The following is an 18,628-nucleotide window of genomic DNA, read 5'->3' as shown; positions in this document are numbered from 1 at the left end:
TGAATTTCCAGCCTGGAGATTGGCCAGCGAAAGCATGGGCTGATCTGCTGGCAATTGCCTCCTTATTCCTTTTAATGAAATTTAAGGGTAGACTTTACCCTCACTGGCCAGTGGGGCAGTGTGCACACCGCATCAGGCAGTGTGCATTTCATTGTTGTAGTTTCACACTGTTGTGTGTAGATCAATTGCATTTCTGGGTGGGGGGATGTGGATGTGCATGACCTTTGGAAATCTGCCTGGCTCTTTGCAAAGCTCTGCTGCTGCTGTTGATGTGTGATGTTGATGTTATTTGGGGTGGATTCAGGGCAGAAAGGGGGCTTTGGGGGCAGAAGCATGTGTCAGCTGGTAGTGCCCCAATGGGTGCCTGCTGCCACCCAGGTTCCAAAAGAATTGGGAAAAGAGCTGATTTTTAAAGAATTTATTAAGTTTACAAGTCTTTGGGGCAGAAAGGAGGCCTGAGGGGCAAAACAGTGGGTTGGGTGGCAGTGCCCCAAGGGGTGCCTGCCACAACCCAGATTCCAAAGGAATAGAGCAAAGGGCTGATTTCTTAGGAATTGTTGAAGTTTACACGTCTTTAAGGTTCCCCCCTCCCCCTAGGGAATAATGGAGGTTTCAGCAGACCCATAAATCCACCTGGGGGGGCCACTGGGGTGGCCAGGAGCGAGTGGTGGTGTAGTGCACATAGGGTGCCAACCACCCCCATGGGTTGCTAACCCAAGGGTGCTGGGTTCTGTTGTTTCTGAGGTGTTCTGAGTGTAGATTCTCTGGTAGCATATGAGATTTTCAATGACAAACCATGAATCCATTCTCACATGCTACCAGAAAATCTACACTCAAAACATCTCAGAAACAACAGAACCCAGTACCACATGGGTTAGCAACCCATGGGGGTGATTGGCACCCTATGTGCACTACACCACCACTCGCTCCTGGCCCCCCCAGTGGCCCCCCCAGGTGGATTTATGGGTCTGCTGAAACCTCCATTATTCCCTAGGGGGAGGGGGGAACCTTAAAGACATGTAAACTTCAACAATTCCTAAGAAATCTGCCCTCTGCCCAATTCCTTTGAAATAATTCTGGCAGCTCCCTTGCCCCCACTGGGCACTACCACCACCCCTACTCTGCTCTGGGCCACTCCTTTCCCTCCAATGTGAAGCTATACTTTTGCTGAAACCTCCATTATTCCCTATGGGGGGGGAAATCCTAAACTTCAAAAATTTACCAAAAATTAGCCCTTTGCCCAATTCCTCTGAAATTTGGGTGGTAGCTTCCATCCATTGGGCACTACCACCCCGACCCACTAGTTTTCCCCCAGGGCTGTTTTTTTTTAAAAAATCCAAAATGTTTCAGATTCAGATTTTGCAATTTCAAACAAAGAACAAAATTGGGGCGTTTTGGATTGGCTGATTTCGAACAAAAGACAAAATGGCGGTGTTTCGGATCTGGGCCACAAACCAAACAGGAAAAAAAACAAAATGCACAACCAGTATTTCTACTCTTTCAGTAGAGTTATCAACTTGACCCTTCTGTTTCTTCAGCAGCAGAAATTACATCCTTGAAGCTTCTCCCATCACTTGATCCTCAGACAGGAGAAGGTTGCCTTTCTAAACTTCTGCATGTCAGCTCTTGTTAAAGACAAAAGAGCAGAGCCAGCAAAAAGAGCTTAGCCCTCCAAGTACTTCCACATTTTAGGCAGCTGTTGTGTACACAGGCCTGAGGAAGACTTGACTGAACAAGAGCTCCCAAGAGCATATACATGAGTATATGAGAATGTGTATCTATTGCCCACACTTTATGTACTTGCTATGGGAAATGCCTGTGTAAAATGAGCATACGCATGGCAAATACAACCCTTGCCTAAAGCATGGGTCTGCTGTCAGTGTACAGAGTGTCCAGTGTTCTCATTTATATTCATCCACTTCACTAACACACCTGTCAGATACATTTGACAGAAATACAGAGGCCTGCTTATAAATGCTCTGCACATTTATATTATGCATGGAAAGGGAGCAGGATTGGGCCAGCTGCCCTTCCAATCTAGTATGTGCTTAGAGAGCTTTCCATGTTACTGGGAACCCAGATTGAATAGGGTTCCAAACTTCATGGAGGCTCTATGTGCACACCACTGTATGTGCACAGAAACCCCATTTTCATCTCAACATGTGAAGGCTGATGGGGGATACCTGGCATGAGGAGGAGATCAGTGGTGACACCACCTGGCACAAGGAGGTTGGAGACAGGGCCCCTCCTCTATGCATAGAGCAACCATGTGAAGCACTGTTGAGAAGAGGGTTAGTGACTTCCACCTTTATCAATGTTTCTTCATCAAATTCCCTTAACATCCACCCACATTTCCTTTCCAGGAACAAAATGTTCCTCCAGACCAGGGATTCTCAACGTTGGGTCCCCAGATGTTATTGGACTTCAACTCCCATAATTCCCAGCACCAGTGGCCTTTGGTTGGGGATTATGGGAGTTGAAGTCCAAAAACATCTGGGGACCCAACGTTGAGAATCTCTGCTCCAGACTTATGGATACAGTTATCATGCAGCTTTTACATACTAAAAGCAAAGTACTTTAATGTGCTTCCTATAGTTCCAGTTTAGTACTAATTACCTGAACTGTGAGGACTGAAAGTCGCCTACTGATACACATTTAACTGAGATTTTAATCTTTCTCTCGCATTTCTAAGCCCAGCACGTTATCCACTGTATTACACTGGGCTTTTGGCAATGATTTATTTCAAAAGGTTTTAAACCGCATTTTAATATTACACATTCTCAAAACCACTATATAGCAGCAGAAAGTTTTTGAAATCAAACTTTTAAAAAGTGCCATATTAACCAACAGACAAGAAGCAGGATATCAAATGAACCCAACAGTGCAAAGCCTACCCAAAAAGAGAAGTATTGATTGCCTGCTTAAATCAGCTGCACTTGCAGACCTGTTGATTCTTGGCTGGCAACAAATCTCAGAAGTGTGGTGTTTCTGGTTAACCCATTCTGTGATCCAGGTCAGCTTTTGAATGGTGCCTTAGTTACTTTTATTGGAGTAGAGTAGAGGCCAACAAACAGCCAGCTTGGAGTAGAGGCAGGGCCAACAAACAGCCAGCAGCAAGAGCACTGAAAGAGCAATTCCTCTCTGTAAATAATATCTATTTCAATAAACCATTAATGTTCCTGATTCTACTCCACTATCTTGTCCTTGCATACCTCAACTTTCCCCTCCTCTGGATTCTACATGGGCTTATGTCTGAAAAGGCCCTACCAGCTATAGAAGCCAATCTGATGATACAAGTGGCACATATAACAAAGATGTATTACTACGCCCTGAAAGAGTGAAAAGGAATATATGGGAGATGATGTTCTCTTAAGTTGATGCCTTTGAGGACTGAGGCCTTCATATTCATTTTGGATGGTTTCAAATGATCTAGGATAAACTACCACAACTACAGATTTGTGCTCACTCAGCAAGAATACAAATTTACAAGGAGCAAGACATGAAAAGAAGACATTTCATCCTTTAATGAAAAGGATATTCAGTAACTGCTTGGAGTGAAAAGAAGGGAGCTGCCTCCCTCAACAACAACCCATTAGTGGGGAACATCTGCCTCAAAGGTATGAAGAAAGAAATGATTTTACATAGTGTCTTCCTATAAAAAATGATGATAACAATAAATGGGGAAAATTTCCACTTGTTTTGATGCCAGCTGGAGGGAAAAGATTATTTTCTTCATGCACATAGATAGATCAACAACAGCATCAAGAAACTGTTGCTACAAAAAGATGAAAACCAGATGTATGCACGATTCCCTTGGAATACGAAGGCCTGTTTCTTTTGGATATGTTCATTCACACTCTGTATTAAGGAAAGATTGCCATTTAATCAAGGAATTGCTAGGAATAGAAAAAATTAAGTTGCTTGACACACAAGAAGGGGCAGACCATGAGGTAACTGTTCACAGTTTGGAATCTGTGGTGTCAAAATCAATCTTTTATGTAACAGTTGCATCCTCAGGAACATATGGTTACTCCATTTGGCATTACCTTCACCTTTACAACTGTGTCCACTTACTAGTAGTCAGGGGCAGATTTTATCTATGGGCAAAGTGGGCGGCACTCACCTTAAATTTCTCAGTCACCCATATTGTCTCTGCCTCCATTTTGTGTGCTTACTGCCTCCCTCTGTTGTTCCTTGCTGCTCTTGCCGGCAGCCTACTGCTGCTTTAAGAGTTGTGAGGGTGGGCAATAGTAGCACAGAACAAATGAAAAGCCCCAGATCTTTTAAATTATTAATATTAATAAGTCAGGAGCCAATGATCATACTCACTTTTATTTTACAAATTTTATAAACCAATTGGAGAGCAACTAGGCTACTTGAACCTCAGGCAGTCAATCAGAGTGCCCTGAGGGGGAGTATTTTTATTTAGCTACTCAGAAGCCACCAATCACCATTTGGGTTAGAAAGCAGGTAGGCTTTCTGATCTTTTGCTGGCTTCCTTGTGTTTGTTTTGAAGGGAGGAATGCAACCTCTGCTTTCTCTACCTTGCTCTCTGATCTGATCTGTATGCAAAGCATTATGACTCATTCCCAAACGGACATGCCATAAAACACTGGAAGAAAGAGCAACTGTAAGACTGGACTAATTAGATTAGAAACTGGCATAAGAAGCCAGCAAGTTCTTTTAGGGTATATGCATGGATTTCTGAGCCCAAACAGCTTTTCAGATAATTGCTGTAGTGGCTTTCCGCGTGGGTGTGGTATGTAGAGAAGGAATTGAGTCTGTTGGAAGGAAAATACTTTTAAAAATCCATTTGCTAGGCAGAGAGCTAACCCGGTTTTTCTCTGGATTGTGGCCAGTATCTGTAATATATCCACTGGGGGTTATGGTTCATTGGGTAAGGATCAAGGAAGTGATCTATCTTTTAAAAACCCACATTTTTTGCTTGCTAGAATGGACATTCAGGCTAAATGGTGGGCACCCAAGATAGGCAGAGAGTGGCACCCAGCTGTTCAGCAGGCATGGAGTAGGGAGAGGATGTCCCCATGTAAATTTGCTTCCCATGGTGTCCTCTAAGTTACAGGAGATGGTTCATAGCTGTAGCAAGCACCATTGGAGGAAAAAAAACTCTGGTTTTTCTATTATTTGTTTATGTGTTTTTGAAATAGGCAGGCAGAACTGCCCTCATAACTTCAGAATTCATTTGTTCTCCACTTTTGTAGCTGGTCTCTGCTTCACACCTGTGGCTTATATAGATTTATTTACTTTGACATGTATAGCCTGTACTTCCTCTAAGAAGTCCAGAGTGGTGCACATGGCTACATTTATCCTCCCAACAAACCTATGAAGAAAGTTATGCTGAGAGATAAGTGACTGTTCCAGAATCAGCCAGTGAGTTTCATGGCTGAATAGTAATTTGAACTTGAATTTCCCCAGTCTAGCCCAGCAAATAACCACTGTACCACTTTGGCTCAGAGTTCTTTCTTCTTGTTATTTATTATTAATAGTATTCATTTTTGAAATAATCAGAATACATCTACTCTCCATAGAAGCAACCTACTGTAGCTGGTCTGTGTTTTACAATTCTGGTCACCAAATCTGAAAAAGTACATTGCAGAACTGGAAAAGGTGCAGAAGATGGCAACTAAGATGATCAGGGGCCTAGAGCACCTTTCTTATGAGGAAAGGCTACAACACCTGGGGCTTTTTAGTTTAGAAGAAAGACTACTGCGGGGAGACATGATAGAGGTCTATAAAATCATGCATGGTGTGGAGAAAGTGGATGGAGAGAAATTCTTCTCCCTCTCACATAACAGAATCAGGGGTCATCCCTTGAAATTGATTGCCAGGAAATTTAGAACCAGCAAACGGAAGTACTTTTTCACACAATGCATAATCAACTTGTGGAATTCTCTGTGATACAAGATGTGGTGACATCCAACAACCTGGATGGCTTTAAGAGGGGTTTGGATAACTTCATGGAGGAGACCTATCAACGGCTACCAGTCAGAGAGCTATAGGCCACCTCCACCCTCCAAGGCAAGATGCCTCTGAATACCAGTTGCAGGGGAGTAACAGTGGGAGAGAGCCCTCAACTCTTCCCTGTAGGCTTCCAGTGGCATCTGGTGGGCCATTGTGTGAAACATGGTGCTGGACTAGATGATGATGATGATGATTTTTACATTTATATCCCGCTCTTCCTCCAAGGAGCCCAGAGCGGTGTACTACATACTTGAGTTTCTCTTTCACAACAACCCTGTGAGGTAGGTTAGGCTGAGAGAGAAGTGACTGGCCCAGAGTCACCCAGCTAGTTTCATGGCTGAATGGGGATTTGAACTCGGGTCTCCCCGGTCCTAGTCCAGATGGGCCTTGGGCCTAAATCCAGCAGGGCTGTTCTTATGTTCTTGCGGCTTGTACAGTTCTTTTCCTGTGTTTGTGTGCACACTTGTGTTTTGATCCTGCTGTGTTAGAAACAATCTACATACTACTGTTAAGCACTATGAAGCAACTGCTGCTTTCCACATTTCTCTGTATATCTGCTGATGAGCAATTGAGATTTGTGTGCTTGTGTGTGTGTTTGTATTTTGATCCCACTCATTAGTTACAAATCTATACTTTGCCAGTTATTGCAAAAGCACCTGCCTTGTTCCAGCTTCACCTCCACATCTGCCCACAATTGGCTTCACCTCTAAATGTGGCTCTATCCATCACTTGACCTGCCTAGCATTCCCCCAGTCCCAAGAACCATCAGCTGCCACTGCTAGTAGTATTCATCAGCTACATTTGAAAGAGTAAACAGACACAGAAAACCTGAGGTCTTTCTCACAAGTGACACTTTAGAGTAAGTCTGAGTCATGAACAGAAGTATTACCTAAAGAGGAAGGAGGAATTCCTGCCTGAGTGTGCTGAACTACCGTTACGTATTTCCTCTCTTTCCTGCCAATCTCACTGTGTCATATCCAGTACATGGAAATTGCTCTCTCTCTTGTTCCTTCCCTTCTAGGGCCCAGGATAATTCTGGAGATAAGTCATTTTGGTTGCATCAAAGAGATGGAGGATCATGGAGACATGTATCAAAGAGATGGAAAAGCCAGATCATGAAGAAGGCGACAGAGTTAATGTAACTTCCATTTGCAGTAAGAAAGCTGTGACTCCCTCTCTTGACAGAGTTTCTAAGCCCTTTCCTATTGTGTACTGGATAAATCAAGGCTTGACATTTCATAATTATTTTACCATCAGGATGAGCACTGAGGAAGTTTTTTAAAACAACAACCCACAAACGAAACATTCCACACTATGTCAGAAAAACTTTGTGTGACCAGGTGCTCAGCAAGGAAAATAGGAATTATTTTATATCTTTCCACTCCTTACCCGATGACAGAAATCTGGCCTAAGATAGGCATAAGTCATAATTTGCTGTATCACAGATGTTTGACAGTGTATTAAGTTATTTTGCTGCTTGATTGTAAAATGTTTCATCTTCTTGGTGTTTTGTTATGGCTAAAGGCTAAAAAGAACAAAATGAACTGAAATGGAATAGCATACAGAGCAACAAAGGCAAAAGAATCCCTCACCAACAAGGCTCAGAGACAAAGTCAGTACTCCCCTGCAGTCATCAACCATGTTGCATCAGCAGCAGCTAAACTTCTACATCATACGTTACCATCATCATACTGGAACTTCTCACACAAGCCCCCGCTGCTTTTAAGGACTGGTTGTATCCTCATATCTGAGCCCTATTCACACGTTATGTTCAACACTTGTAAAATCTGTATATGGTGTACACCAGGTACAAATTTGTATGGAGGTACAGTTATTCATATGTTATGTTGATCATAGGTACAGCAGTGCACTTCCTCTCTGTATCCTGCATTTGAAGGGGCCTGGACCTAGGTTTACTCTTAAAATGAATTCCGGTACAGTCATTCACACAAAATATTGTGCATGTGTATAGACATCTGAACACCATAATTTTTGAAAAGGGCTTTGATCTCAATAGGAAGAAGGATGCTCTGTCTTTGCTGCAGGGTTTCTCAAAATGGAGGCTTTTGGACTCATCCTTAGGTTTATAGCCCATCTTGGGCCATGAAGTAGGAAAACGCCATCCAGATAGCATGCTGCAAGACGTTTCTGCTGCTCTCTATACTCCCATTCAAGTTGTTTATAAAAGTAACTAAAAAGCATTATTTCTCCCTAGTCCACACCCAAGGAATCCTATCCAAAATGTGTTGTAATGTAGGTCAGGCGCGTAACAACGATCGGGCAAGGGGAGACAGTTGTCTGGGGGCCCCACTGCCTGGAGGGACCCCCCAGAGGCACCTCACGTGACTCCCCATTGCCCCCTGCCCAGCCCCAAGGCCCCTCAGCCACTTGCCCTGTTCGCCGTCTCTCCTGCTTGTTCTGCTGGCCGGCAATCGAGCAGCAGACAAGCTGCAAAGAGCTCCTTTTCTCCCGCCTCTCAGCTGATCGGCGGGTGGGCGGGGCTTCCACGGAGGCCTCGTGTAGGCCTCTGTGAAGCCTGAACTCGAGTAGGGCCCAAGCCAGCCAGGAAGGAGGAGGCAGCCAGAGAGGCCTCCACTGTTCTCTGCAGCAGAAGACCCCCTGCTGCCAGGTAGAGTGTGAACTCCTTTTTGTGGTTACCTTCCCCGCCCCCCCTGGATATATAGGCATCTGCTTGCCATAGGGCTTTGATATGGGGGGGGGAGGGACTGAGAAGTCTCTGACTATTTATTTTTAAACAGCTTGGAAAATTTGCTGGCTTAAAAAAAACTATCTAAAAAGTCCTATAAGTGGCTTGTTTCATGGCAGAAAATTACAAAAACTTCTGGAAGAAACAGTATTATATTTATTTTATTCATTCATTCATACATTTATAAATGCACTTATGTTCAAGTTGTTTTGCAACCCAGAAGGTCTGAGTGAGAACTGTGAAGCATGTCTTCTGCTTTTATTTTATTTTATTTTATTTTTCTTGTGTGTGAACTGCTCCCCAATTACTTGCAGGGACTTCAGGGTAAATCTGGCCAACATGTGAATGCAGCACCTCTATTCCAGAGGAGAGGTGTGTTAAAGGGCTTTAAAAGCCTCCTGTGAAAAACCTCCTGCAATCAAACTTGACTGAATTTGTTCAGAATTCTGAGAAAACAAACATAGGCTCACCCTGCATGGTTGAAAGTCTCCTTTGCTAATCTGCAGCGAGGGGCCCATTTTAATCATTCATCTTTCTAGTGTGTTCTAGGCATTAAAAGTAAAACAAATGTATAGTACTCAGTGTATATCTCTATATATTGTGACGTGTGCATGTGTGTATTCAGTGAAATGTATTTCCAGGCAGCATACTTATTTTGGAATATCAGACTTAAATCCTTGGGGGCCTGGGGTGTGCGGAGGCCCTGGACTTTGAGTGGGGGGGCCCCATTTTAAAATCTTGTCTCTGGGCCCACTCCAACCTTGCTACGCCCCTGATGTAGGTCTGCTAGATAGCTGCAAGGCAGGAGGAAGATTCAAAGCAAAACAGTGGTGGGCAGGAAAGGGGTGACGAACTCTGCCCCCCCTCCCCCACCACACACGCATTCTTTCCCCATCTGCAATCCTTCCCTGCAGCTGCATTTCTCCTGGCTGGGTTGGTGGATGCCAAAAATAACCCCAGGTGGGAGAAACATGGCTGAGGGGGATGCAGTTTCAAAAGCAAAAGTGGCAGGAGAACACAGATTCCACACCCCTCTCCTGTCCACGACTCATCTGTCATCTCTGCACCCTTCAACGGAGTGGCCCAAGTGCTTTTAAGATCTATTATCTCTTAAGCTCCACCCGTATTTCTTTTACACGAGTCTCAAAGCACAGAATGAGACTGGAAACAAATCCCATTCTGTATGAAAGATGAGAAAATACTTCACGTTTGGGTTCGGCTCCTCTTCAAAGAGATAATAGCAGCCGCTGAGGGAATATCTGTAAATTCCACTTACAGCCTCATTGCCTAACAAATATCGCCAAATGCTTTCATAACAGAATTGTGTGGCAGTGAATAGATCCAATTACTATTAAAATACATACATCACATTTTGACATGCGACATGGCTGACAGTCTTTAGCTTATGCATCATTACAACAAATTAACAAGTGTTAGAATTTTGCAGGTAAAGAGCTGCGGCTGCGGTACAGTGTCTTACCTAAGGCTACCCAGTGAAAATATGTTGATACCGAAAACTCAGGCCATCTGCAGCTGCCTTATACCAAGTGAGTCCCTTGGTTTATCTAGATCAGTACTGTCTACATTGACGGATAGTAGCTCTCCAGAGTTTCAGAGGGCAGTCTTTCCCAGTCCTATACTGAGATGTCAGAGACTGAAACTGGGGCCTTCTACATGCAAAACGTGTGTTACTCCACTGAACTGCAGCCCCATCCCCAGGATAGTTCACGGAGGATCACACCCAATGCCCAAAGCTCTGAGCTGCATGGCTGAGTGAGCCATGATAATGAACAATATTCCAGTGATTCATATGGCAGAGTGGTGTTGTTTGGGGTGTGGGGAGAGATATCATTTTCAGATCATGCTGTGTACACAGACACAGACTTACTTCAGAACAATTAAGTGGCATTTATCATTTATTTAGCATTTTGCATCACCTAACTTTGAGGGACCAGAGTGGGAACACCACCAGACAAAGGAGACTGAGGCTACCTGAACTTCCTTCTTCCACAGGCAGAAAGTGCACCAGATGCACGGAAGTTGCAGAAAGTGCATTCGCTCATTGCTCAATCTATGCTTGTATACGCCTTACATAAAGACAACAGTTCCATGTTCAATCCACTGCATCTCTAAAAGGTCTTGGGCAGCACGGCTAGGAACAATCTTCAATGGAAATCCACCACTTGCTAGATCAGACAGCACTGAGCTAGATGGATCTATGGCCTGGCTTCATATCACCATATAAGGTGTCAACCAGTCAGCATTTCTCTCTCTCTTGCCACCTGTCCCCATTAGCAGCTTTGCCTGCATTAAACAACCTGTACCATTGAGTAAAATTTTAAAATGTTAGGCTGAATGAATATATGAACTGGATTATTTAAAACTAATTTAAGTCCGCTAGTTGTATATCTTTTTAAAAATCTGTACGTTTGTCAATGCATTCATTTATGTGAAGGTCCTGGTGAGCAGAGTGTTATATTTAATTAGACAATTAAAAAAGAGAAAATATGCTATTCACATTCCTGCCCTACCCTCAAGGCACCTCAAACATTGTTGTCAAACCACACAGTTTATCTGAAAGAAAGAAAAATATGCCCCCTTCTCAACACAGAGAGCTTTTCCCTGCACTGTTTTTGAAGCTGGTGGCTGCCACTAGGTGGCGATGATGCACTTTGTGCATATAAGAGACTGTGACTGCTAGCATCTAGAGAAAGCTAATGGGATTTTGATACCCTAGGACTCTTTTGGTGTTTTGGATTGATGGCCCACTCTTTCCTTATTTATTATATTTGTACACTGCTCCAAACCTCTGTCTCTGGGCGGTTTACAGCAACATAAAGCAAATTAAAACCTTAAAATAATTTAAAACCACAAGTCGAGTTTAAAAGCTTGGGTGAATAAATGCATCTTTAGAGACTTTCTAAAAGTTATCAGAGATGGAGAAATCTCTTACGCTTTGGAAAAGTTATACATAAATAATTTAATTTTACATGCAGTTGCTGCAACATTTTAAATTCTGCACTACATGGGGGGAAAGTGTGGTTGGATGAAATCCATTGCCAATCGATGAGCCACAGAAGAGGTAACAAGCTCTACCCGCAGCAAAACCTTTTTCTAGAACAATACAAAGCCAGCACTCCACTGTCTTGCTCAGCATCTTATTTTAGAGTGAATGGACAATAGCTCCCTTTCTGTTTACAGGGACTGTGCAAAGCTCCGGCCAAAGCCAAACACTCCACACAGCCTCCACAGCACTACACTTTCCCCAGACTACACAAGGAAGCATAGTCCTTCCAGCACTTCCCCACCCCGGAAAAGAGCTGAGAAGGACTACACTTCCCCAGCACTTCCTGTGCACCTCCCAAGCTGGTGCTGGGGCTTAGAGGGCTCTTTTCCCTTAGAGCCTCCTCCCCCCAGCACTTGGAAAAGCTCAGCACTGTGCAGAAGTCAATGGGGAGGGGGGACAGCTCTCACATCTGAAAGGTGTTTTGTTTTGTGTTTTGTTGCCAAGTGGCCCCTGTTTGAAAAAACAGTAAAGATAGCTGATATACAGAGTTAGCATTGGTTCAGAAAGATGTGTGTCTCTTCAGTGCAAAATAGGAGAAATAGAAATTATTTGGGGAAATTGTAGTCAGGCCATGTACTGGAAGTCAACCTTACTGCCTTAGAGAGTAATGTCGGTGGAAGCCTGCCGTTGCCATTTCTGCTTTTGCTAAGAAACATACTGGTTCTAGTTTGCATCCCTGCCACAGGTCTTATGGCTGGGAGTTTCCTGCCCTGCTTGAATGGGAGAAGACAGGAAAGCTGGTAGTTGCAGTTTCCTTCTCTACCCCTTACCAGGACAGGATACAGCATTTTCACCCCAGGAACATTATTTTACAAATCTTCTTGGCTTCCCATTCCTGTTAAGCAGCCATTCTCTTGTAATTTTCAGGTGTGACAAAATTAGACAACATACATCATTCTCTCCAACCATACACACAATAGAATATCTTTCTTTCCAGGGCCCTGTATGGATGAAGTACCTTGTCAGGCTTTGGCAGTGATGGTGTGAGGTCAACATGCAAACTCTCCTCATTTTAAAATGCTGCCATTTTGAGTCAGATCCAGCCTCCTTTGAGTTGGTTCTAAATTGAAATAGAGTATAGCCCTTTAAATAAAGGCCTCACAAAGGAACTTAATAGGGTATTTCAGAAAGCTGTTAGAAGAGACAAGGAGCAATACTACAATGACATCTGTAAAGACCCCGAGGATGGAAATAGACATGGAACAACAAGGAAAGTTTCCCAAAAGATCTCTGAATTCAGAAGGAGGTTTCAACCTCAAATTGATATATTAAGGGATGCCAAAGGACAGATAGTAACTGATTCAGAGAAGATCACACAGAGATGGAAGGAGTATACTGAAAATCTGTACAGCAGGGATGTCAACATCCAAGATACTCTAGAAGATATCCCCTACTTGCAAGAACCTCTAGTACGGGAAGATGAAGGTAGATCAGCATTCCGGTCATTACCAATTTGGAAGGCTACAGGAATAGACGGAATAGCTACAGAAATATGGCAGGCAACAGAAGAAAAATCAGTCAAGGCTCTAACTATGCCAGCAAATCTGAAGAACGACACAGTGGCCAACAGTTTGGAAGAGGTCAGTCTACATACTCATACCAAAGACAGGAGACTCAACAGATTGCACAAACCATCACACAATCTATATATTTATTTATCCTAGGCATACCCGTCACTAATCCTGTGTGTGGCAGCTCTAGTGAGAGTTCACAAGCAGAAGCACCTGACTGGGCAGTGAGGATTCCATATGCAGATAGGGAGGAGCCTGTGAGAGCAGAAGCACCATGGTGATTGGGCAGTGGGGATTCTATATGCAGATAGGGAGGAGGAGCCTGTGGCACCATGGTAACTGGCAATGGGGATTCCATATGCAGATAAGGAGAAGGAGCCTGTGATGGTTAAGATCAGTTGGAATGCAACTGTTACAGATTGGAAGATGTTCTTGATTGTAGAGGAGAGGAAGATAGATAGATAGATAGACAGACAGATAGCAGGCAGGGGTCTGCGAAGAGAGTGGTCATGAGGGAGGAAAGACCTGCTGTTGTGTGAATTAGATGAGGAAACAAGATGAACAAGATCTGTTAACTCAGGGAGAGAGGGAGGGAGGGAGGGAGGGAGGGAGGAAAAACATGAAGGGAGGGGGAAGAAAGAGTGGGGAAGTGAGTGGAGGAGAGAGAAAGAGAGGAGAAGAGAGACAGAAGGAAGGGCGAGGGACAGGCCTGAGCCTGTCAGCAGCCTAAGGGGAATGAGCAGCCATGGCAGCACTGGCAGCAAGGAAGGGCCCAGTCCACCACTGCTGCTGTCTGTGGCTACCAAGGTAATTATCAGAGGCAGGCAGGCAAGGGATGGGCCTGAGGAGAATGAGTGGCCGTGGTGGTGGCGGCAGCGAGAAACAGCCTGGTCAACCACTGCTGCTGCTCCTGTGGGGAGGAGTAGGAGCGGGGTTCAGGCAGGGAGATCTCTGGGGATAGGAGGCTGCAGCTTGGCCAACAGGCACCAGCAACACTGCAGCCACGACCAAGAGGGGTGAGGGGGATGGAGTAAAGGGATGGAGGAAGAGGAGCAGGAATGTGGCTTAGGTGGGGGTGTAGAGACCTCTGAGGTGAGCGGGGCTGTGGCAGGGGTTGAGGGGAGTATACAAGTACTAACGTGCAGATGCTCAACAGATTAGAGCCCTCTGTGGAAAGGGAATTGCCGGATGTTCAAGCTGGTTTCAGAAAAGGCTGAGAAACAAGAGACATCATTGCTGATGCACGCTGGATAATTGAGAAAGCCAAAGAATACCAGAAAGAAGTCAATATGTGCTTTATTGACTACAGAAAAGCCTTCGATTGAGTCAACCATGTCAAGTTGTGGGGTATCCTTAGGAAAATAGGCGTCAGAGAACATCTCATTTTTCTCATGAGAAACCTATACACAGGACAGGAAGCCAGTCCAGATGGAACATGGTGAAACAGACCGGTTCCAGATGGGCAAAAGAGGGGAGCCGGTCTGGAGAGGAGAGCCGGTCTTGTGGTAGCAACCATGACTTGTCCCTCTAGCTAATCAGGGTCCTCCCTGGTTGCATTTGAATGGGAGACCACATGTGAGCACTGTAAGATAGTCCCCTGAGGGGATGGAGATCCTCTGGGAAGAGCAGAAGGTTTCAAGTTCTCTCCCTGGCTTCTCCAAGATAGGGCTGAGAGAGATTCCTGCCTGCAACATTGGAGAAGCCACTGCCAGTCTTTGTAGATAATACTGAGCTAGACAGACCAAGGGTCTGACTCAGTATACAGCAGGTTCCTATGAGTAAGACAAGGCTGTATACTTTCTCCTTATTAATTCAACTTATATGCTGAACATATACTGAGAGAAGCTGGAAGATGAGCGTGGTTTTAAAGTTGGAAGAAGAAACATCAATAACCTGCGCTATGCTGATGACACCACTCTGACAGCTGAGCATGTGATGATCTGCAAGCTCTAGTAATGAAAGTCAAGGAGCAGTGGGAAAATGGGGCTACGACTAAAGAATCAGAACATAAGAACGAACTTATCTTTAATGGGAAGAATTTTATTTATGAAGATGAATGTTTTACCTAAAATGTTGTTTATTTTTCAGACTATTCCTATAATTAATATGTTAACCTGCTTCAAGCAATGGCAAAAGGACATAACTAAATTTTTTTGGCAAGGGAAAGGACCAAGAATTAAATTTAAAAATTTAACAGTTGCTAAAGAAAGAGGTGGTCTTACCCTGCCTGATTTAAGGTTGTATTTCGATGCTGTTTGTTTGACGTGGTTAAAGGAATGGATAACATTAAGAAATCGCAGAATACTTGATTTGGAAGGATTTGATAGAAGGTTTGGCTGGCACTCATATCTGTGGTATGATAAAAGCAAAGTGCATAAAGATTTTCTTAATCACTATGTAAGAAGGAGTCTAATGGGAGTGTGGGTAAAAAATAAAAAAAGGCTGGAATGTAAAACTCTTATTATGGGTATCCCCGATTGAAGCTTTGGCATGTAAAGAGACAAATATGCAATCTGAATGGGGTACACCTATAGGGATTTGTTATGTTTTCAAGAGAAGGGCTGTAAATTAAAAAACCTAAATGAAGTACAAAATCTGGTTAGTAACTGGTTTCAGTACCATCAGCTAAATGAAATTTATAAGAAAGATCTTAAAGTTGGATTTGAGGATCAAATGTTGAGATCACACAACTTGAGAAGGATGATGAAAGATTAGTCTCTGTATAAGTTGTTGGTTTTGGAGGAGACAAGAGATGAAGTGGTTAAAATGACTATGATAAAATGGGCTCAAGATATGGGTCATATAGATATGGCTGCTTGGGGAAAATTATGGAAAACTGATTTAAAGTTCACTGCATATTATACTTTAAAAGAAAATTATTATAAGATGGTGTATAGGTGGTATTTGACACCAAGAAAATTAGCATTAATGTATAAAAATGTTTCAAACAAATGTTGGAAATGTGGACATTGTGAAGGAACTTTTTTTCATATGTGGTGGTCATGTGGGAAGGCAAAGGCTTTTTGGGATATGATATATAATGAGCTGAAGAAAATTTTTAAAATGACATTTCCTAAGAGGCTAGAATCCTTCCTGCTGGGAATAACTCAAGGAGAGTTCTCCTGAAGAAATTTAACTTTTTAAATGTATGCAACCATGGCGGCTAGAATAGTATATGTGCAGAAATAGAAAGACAATAAAATGCCCTCAAAAGAAGACTGGTTGATAAAAATTTTGGAATATGCTGAGATGGCAAAACTTATAGCACTTATAAGGGATAAAAATTTGGAACGTTTCAAAAATTGGGAACCATTTTTACTTTACTTAAAGACCTATTTTTCTAATATGGACCTTTCAGCACGGTTTGAAATATAGTAATAACACCAGGTTGGGTTGGGTGAAATCGAGTAGCAATGTGGAGTATATATGTTTTGAATTATTATAGCAATGGTTTATATGTATAGTTAACGTGAACTGCACAGACAGGTAAGAGGGAAGTCAATATTTACTTAATCAAATAAATGAATGTAGTTGGATTGTAAAGCTATTGTAAAAGCCAATAAAATTTTAAAATGCAAAAGAAGAGAGAAAAAGAATTAGAACATAAGAACAGTCCTGCTGGATCAGGCCCAAGGCCCATCTAGTCCAGCATCCTGTTTCACACAGTGGCCCACCAGATGACTCTGGAAGCCACAGGCAGGAGTTGAGGGTATACCCTTTCTCCTGCTGTTACTCCCCTGCAACTGGTACTGAGAGGCATCCTGCCTTTGAGGCGGCCTATAGCCCTCTGACTAGTAGCTGTTGATAGATCTCTCCTCCATGAAGTTATCCAAACCCTTCTTAAAGCCATCCAGGTTGTTGGCTGTCACCACATCTTGTGGCAGAGAATTCCACAAGTTGATTATGCATTGTGTGGAAAAGTACTTCCGTTTGTTGGTCCTAGATTTCCCGGCAATTAATTTCATGGGATGACCCCTGGTTCTAGTGTTATGTGAGAGGGAGAAGAATTCCTCTCTATCCACTTTCTCCACACCATGCATGATTTTATAGACCTCTACCATGTCTCCCCACAGTTGTCTTTTTTCTAAACTAAAAAGCCCCAGGTGTTGTAGCCTTGCCTCATAAGAAAGGTGCTCTAGAACTGATAATGAAGTCACTGAAGTGGTGGATAGCTTCTGCCTTTTAGGATCGACCATCAACAGTAAAGGATCCAGCAGTCAAGAAATACACCAAAGACTAGCACTTGGTAGGGTTGCAATGAAGGCCTTGGAAAGGATATTTTGATGCCGTGACATGTCTACACCTACAAAGATTAGAATCGTCCGGACCATGCAGGGGCGTAACGAGGCTGGAGTGGGCCCAGAGACAAAATTTAAAAATGGGCCCCTCGCTGATACACACACACTCACTTCACATGCGACTTGCCTCGGGGGGGGCCTCTCGAGGCGTGGGGGCCCCGAGGCAGCCGCCTCCCCTTGCCTAATGGTAGTTACGCCCCTGGGACCATGGTTTTTCCCGTGAAACTCTATGGATGCGAAAAATGGACTCTGAAGAAGCAAGACAGAAAAAGTATTGACACTGTTGAACTTTGGTGCTGGAGAAGCCTTTTGAGGATACCATGGACAGCCAGGAAAACAAACAAATATATCATGGATCAAATCAATCCAGAATTTTTGAGGCACAAATTACCTCATACTGCAGACACATTATGCGAAAATCCAGATCCCTCGAGAAGTCCATAATGCTGGGGAAAGTTGAAGGAAAGAGAAGAAGAGGACGTCCAGCAGCAAGGTGGATTGACTCAATTACGACAGCAATGAATGCACCACTGTGAGACCTTAAAGGTCAAGTTGAAGACAGATCATTCTGGAAAGAATCTATCTGTGTAGTCGCTAAGAGTCGACACCGACTTGATGGCACTTAATCAATCAATCAATCAATCAATCAATACCCCTTTAGAGCAGCGTATCTCCAGAGATCTGATTTGTAATTATGCGGGCTCATGCCTGATGCAACCTGTTAGCAGGCTGAATATGCTTATACTATACGGGCCATCGGAAGGTAATTTACCAGGGAGTTCACAAATTGGGGGAGGGGGAGGGGAACTAGTAGGATCGAATATTTTGCAATTTCCAGAATGTTGCTTGATTATATCCTACTTCTGAAAGTTGACTTTAGAGTTGAAAGCGACCATATGCCTTTGACCCTGTGTTTGAGATCCCCCAGATTGCAATATTTTTGCTTTGGAGGAGCCAACCTGTATGCCGATATGGTTTCCTGCTCTCATGTCAGATGGTCTAGCAAGATTGCTAAAGGGCTGAACGACATTCTTGAGTCAGAGGAACTATTGCACCTTAGGTC

At 43.5% G+C, this 18,628-nt stretch overlaps 1 protein-coding gene and 1 long non-coding RNA gene across 11 annotated transcripts in view; one reads left to right on the top strand and one right to left on the bottom strand.

The window, feature by feature from the left end:
• The window catches only part of NALCN (sodium leak channel, non-selective), a 378,362-nt gene that overhangs the window by 219,253 nt on the left and 140,481 nt on the right, over positions 1-18,628 (bottom strand). Inside the window, exon 1 of one of the 10 annotated variants that reach the window (XM_053305989.1) lies at positions 8,375-8,566. The exons of 8 other annotated variants lie outside the window; for them this stretch is intronic. The gene's annotated coding sequence lies outside the window, so the exon portion shown is untranslated. Of the gene's footprint in view, positions 1-4,123; positions 4,228-8,374; positions 8,567-18,628 lie in introns of those variants that run through there. One more of the 10 variants, XM_053305993.1, reaches the window with a different exon arrangement.
• On the top strand, positions 8,533-11,076 carry LOC128349545 (uncharacterized). The gene is made up of 2 exons (XR_008318843.1): positions 8,533-8,611; positions 10,614-11,076. It is a non-coding gene; the product is annotated as an uncharacterized LOC128349545 (long non-coding RNA).

Source organism: Hemicordylus capensis, chromosome 3, assembly GCF_027244095.1.
Source record: "Hemicordylus capensis ecotype Gifberg chromosome 3, rHemCap1.1.pri, whole genome shotgun sequence".
NCBI lineage: Eukaryota > Metazoa > Chordata > Lepidosauria > Squamata > Cordylidae > Hemicordylus > Hemicordylus capensis.
Note: the sequence above shows the minus strand (reverse complement) of the source record. Positions and strands in the feature narration are given on the sequence as shown.